Consider the following 5726-nt stretch of genomic DNA (forward strand, 5'->3'; position numbering starts at 1 on the left):
TTGTTTCTCAAGATTGATTGGAAGTTGTACATGTTCTTCGTATGTATATATATGGTAGAAACTTAAGGCATGTACGCTTCACAATAATATACTGGGTTATGGAGTGACAAATGATAATTTTATACTGTATTTTATTTGTCCTAATTCTATCGTGTCAAACAATAAAACATAGTCAGTATAATTTTAATAAAATGCAATAATTACTATTTGTTTAATTTTATATTTTATTTGTCCTACTTCTATCGTGTCAAACAAAAAACATACTCCATATAATTTACTCCGTAATAAAATGCAAGAACTGAACACCAAGTTACCAATATAAAATCGATTCGATTACAAAACCAAACAAATAACCAAACTCCGTATAATGTATTAAGATGCAATAATTACGAAACGTCGATCAAACACGAACACCAAGTTACCAATATAAAATTGATTCGATAACAAAACCAAACAAATAGCTGTCAAAAAACAAAAACAAAAAACAAAAAAACAAATAATTAAACTAAAACTATAACAACCCTGCTATTTCGTTAATTTTTCATTAACTTTTCATTAAATACTTAACGATCGTTACTTGAATTCTACAAATTTTTTTTTTTTTTTGAGTAATGAGATTTACCCAGTAAATATTATTAAAAAAATAATAAAAGAATAAACGATACAAGGAACAGTTGCTACTAGCGAAACTAGCAGCCAACAATTTAGAAAGAAAAAAATTACATGGTCCATGCAGGTCTCGAACCTGTGACCTTCACGTTATTAGCACAATTCTACAAGTTATACATTAGGAATTCATGCATAATCTTTTTTGCACATACTAGTTTAATATGTATAACATATTCTATGATTACATGTTTCGATTTAGAAGTACTTAGAAAACACCAGAAAATATTACAGTTAATGAAAACCAGGAAAAACGTCGTTTACGACTATGAAACGTCCATTATTAATTTTAATAATTACATTTATGTATTTTAAAACTTCTTTAATTAATTAGGAATTTCCTAGCTTTAAGATTCGAGAAATCTATTTGACTGCCGTTAGAAACCGTTAGCAGTTTAACGTTTTCACCCTTTTATCTAGGACTTTAATGTTTCGTGTCAAATTTATAAAACTAAAAAATCCAGTGAGTCCCTCCACTCCTTGAAGCCGATCGACTATAATGGATAGGGGTGCAACCGTAACTTTTGAACTTTTTATAATAGTCTTTTTCATGCATCAGCTAAACTAAAGTGATACTCCGTTTCATTGGACTTGGTTATGTGACAGAATTGAAACAGTCCAATTTGTGTATATATCGTTATAATCATCAGCTAATAATCAACAATTATGCATATGTAAAATTGGACTTGGTTACTTATGTGACAGAATTGAAACAGTCCAATTTGTGTATATATCGTTATAATCATCAGCTAATAATCTACAATTATGCATATGTAAAATTGGACTTGGTTATGTGAAAGAGATGATTATAACGATATATACACAAATAGCACTGGAATATTTGATACTCGTATGTCTTACTGAGGTTTATATATTTTATGAGGTTATATTGCAGGAGTTAATTTTGAAGTATAACTGCCGAAAGATAATGGTGGAGCCAAATAGGACTATGGTACCATTCCTTAGTTTCATTACACTCAAATTAGTGGGGAATGGTTGATTACATATTAGTGGGTTACAGGGCTGTCTCAACAATTCGAAGGTCCTAGGCGAAAATAAAAATGAGCCCTCACACACGTTTAATTTTTTAATACATATAAAAAGATAATAATTAAATTTATCAATTTGTATATATATATATATATATATATATATATATATATATATATATATATATATATATATATATATATATAAATAAAATTTTGGGCCCTTCAAACTTTTTGAGCCCTAGGCGGTTGCCTATCTTGCATATGTTCAAAGACGCCTCTGGTGGGTTATAACTAAACAAGCATTAACAATCATTAACATTCTCATTCCTTACCCCCTAAAACCTCCAACCAAGCACACTATAATTTTTCTAATTAATTTTTTTTTATATATATGTAGGACTAATCAATTGAAAACTAATAGGGTGCAGTTAAAACAAAGGATTTGGTTTATGTTTATATGAGAAACGTGACTTGGGCATTCCAAAACTAAACACCAACTATTTTCATGTATTAATGAAAATTCGGCCCACTTGCAAATAGTACAGCTTGGTGCATTTTTTTTGGACCCTCGCATGGCGACATACTGATCCAAAACTTTATTCTTTTGCGATCTTTATTCAATTTCTTCAATTTCTTCACAAAACACGATCAATTCAATTCGCCAACTAATATCAACATAACCTTAAATTATTTCTCATTCTAATAAGTACCATAAGTTCATGGATTTAGCTTAAAAAACTAACTAAACGAGAAGGATATCCCTATTAAAATTTATGTAAAATATATATAACTAGATTTTAAGAGCACGTGCGTTGCACGGCAGCTTAAAAAATAGTTTTTTAATCGTTACTATTTATACATCATTGTGTGTTGTTTTTTTAGATAAGGAGACAAAGCACTTGAAAAATTTATTAGAAAAGAAAAGAAAGTACAACTACAACGACCATGCTCAAGGAGATATTTTTAGTGAACATCTAAAAACACTTGCATGATGACACAAATGATCACAAACACATGACCACACCAAAGCTAAACAATAAGATTAGTGCACATCCCATGTCCACATCCTAAAATGTATGTGTCTAATGACAAAAGATTATACATGACACAAATAATTCCAAACATCGTAAGAACCAAAAGGATCGAACCAAAATGATGTTTTGTACAGTTTTCAGATCTTGAGCCCTCCTTTGTATCTTCAACAATTATAATTCATATATATATATATATCAGTAGTAAAATCCAAAACCAATACTTCATCAACCAAATAGCATTAATAGGCATCTAAATGAAGGTCCGTTGACTTTTAAAGGTCAATGTATCAGGTGTGACAAATAAATGTAGACCTATATCAGATTGTAAACCTTGAACTTAATCAATACCATCACCCAAAAACAGTTGCACCTGAAAATTGGATATCCTTTCAACTAAAACCTTACACTTCTTGTTGTATTCCCATATCCTACCCAAAAATCAAAATGCAATATTGAATCAAACATACCCCTGTTTCTCATGATCCTTTGACTTTCAATAGTCAATATGTTGAGCAAACCCTTTATAAATACATAATGTTTCATAATTTGGATATGAATGCAGCTCCAACTAACCATAAGATCATTACTATCTTCCAAAATACACCAGATTATAACCCGAATATCATAACCCATCAAGCCATTCATGAACATCAAAAAGTAGTAAAATATACCAATAAATTACATTTTGATCTTCATCATGTAGTTCTTCCTTTATAAATACATAATGTTTCATAATTTGGATATGAATGCAGCTCCAACTAACCATAAGATCATTACTATCTTCCAAAATACACCAGATTATAACCCGAATATCATAACCCATCAAGCCATTCATGAACATCAAAAAGTAGTAAAATATACCAATAAATTACATTTTGATCTTCATCATGTAGTTCTTGTTGCAACACCAGATCTTATATTGTTACTTGAACAATAAATGGACCTGCACCCAATAAGCTATGAAGAGGCGTTGACTTTGGAAAGTAAAAAAAAAATACTCATGGGAATTATATTGCAGCTCCAAAAGTGCAGAAAACAGATTGTGGCGAAAAGGATTCGATTGACAGAACCAACAAGTAGTTAAAATGACCTAAGACTCTAAACCAATCGGTTATTGGTAACAGAATAATCCGGTTATAACTTAAACATCCACTCGAAATCTCGATAAGGTGTATCGAGGAGTAAAAATAATTGTCCGGATCGATTAACATGGTCCGTTGTGTTTTAATAATATAAGCCAAGTGGCCTTTCAGCATACCAATAACCGATTATAAGGATAAGTAATAACACTTCAACAATATAGAGGAAGGAGTTTATATGAATGCCCATATAAAAATAATACAGAGTACAAATAAATAGTCAACAGCTCATCCCCAAGCCCTGACTTAAACATCATCATCACCATAATGATGTTCAAACGTAATATCCCTACATACATAAAGACCAACTTTTTAACAAAACACAGTGATTCAACTTAACAATAGATAAATAATCAAATAAAATCAATCAATCATTTGATAAATACATAAACAAAAGTTCAGTAGCCAGTTATAAAATGACCAAATAAAAAAAATGGAAATACTTTCAACCTTACATACGTGTTGCTATGTAACAAAAAATTTAAGTTTTCGAGTTTTTAATTAAAAAATTAACAACTAACAAAAAATTAAACTTATATTTGTACCAGTAAACCACAAAATTTAGGGTTTTGAGTTTTTAATTTTACTATTAATCGCAATGTAAAACCATGAATTAATCAATTAAAAGATTAAAATACCTGTAAATACACTACATACATATACATCCTGTATATATCGATTAAAAAAATTAGGGTTACTAACCCTGTTGAAGTATACAACCTGGATGAATAATCAACCCCAAAATTGTATATAGAAACTAAAATACCTGATGTTCCACATAAACTGATGAAGGTTCATTGCGTCGTTATTGTTGAAGATTGTTCATCGTAGCCTATTAGGGGTTTTATTGTTGTTTTGGAAACGACCACCGATTCCCGTCACCGGAGATGTTTCCTGCGGTTTCGAATATCAAAAGAGTTATACCGATCCGTATTGAACACCACATCTAAGCTCTCCGATCCTTAAAGGTTCGGCAGAACGGTGTTGAAATCGAAAATAACACTTTTTTACAAAATATATATCGTTCGATTTGTAAAAATTTATACATTAATCGTATGCTGGTGACGAATTGTTGATTCAATTAACATGGGAAAAAATGGCGATGATGAGGTTCTTGGCTGTTTGGTTCGTTTAAAGATAGAATGTGAGAGAAAGATGTGAAGGAGTAAATGTGCGTGAATTGGTATAATGCTCTGTATTTATCCAGGTGGCAGTCTTTTACTGAATAAAGAATGGAACATAGTGTAAAACAAAGTTACACGTGGACATGACTAAATGGGGTGTGTGTCAGAGTGACACCTCAGATTTAATTTTATGCTTTGTAAAATGAAGAGAAGAGAAGATATGAGCGATATCATAAATTCAAAATCCGGAAAACTTTGATCAACAACAGACCAAAGATTTACGAACAAGCAACGAAATTTGATAAATCGGCCAACCACGTTTCAATTCTGTAGCAGGGTTATGTACTAACTGATGTTATAAACAAAGTTCTTGTCAACAAATTGTCATTACAATCTCTAAATTATAATTTTTGTTGTTGTCAGCAGATATGATATGAATACCGTACCTTCTTAGTCTTAGAACACCATTGAAAGGGCCCACCCGAGACTTACTAACTAAATTATCAGAATACAAAGCAAAGATGTCATTTATCTCTAACAGTTCATGTTTTGTGTCTATACGGATGTAATGTCAAATTGTCATTAAATGAAACTTGGTTGAAAACATAAAGATGAGTTCTTGACTTATAACTTATTTTACATGATAACAAGATTAAAAGAATTATAATTAAAATAAAAAAAAAATGTTAACAGAAAATGAGTAAAGTAAATCAAGATTACACTTTTGATTCAACTAATGCTAACTTCTCAGGGATCAAGTTTTGAAACTAC

The sequence above is a fragment of the Rutidosis leptorrhynchoides genome, chromosome 3 (genome assembly GCF_046630445.1).
Source record: "Rutidosis leptorrhynchoides isolate AG116_Rl617_1_P2 chromosome 3, CSIRO_AGI_Rlap_v1, whole genome shotgun sequence".
In the NCBI taxonomy this organism is placed as follows: domain Eukaryota; kingdom Viridiplantae; phylum Streptophyta; class Magnoliopsida; order Asterales; family Asteraceae; genus Rutidosis; species Rutidosis leptorrhynchoides.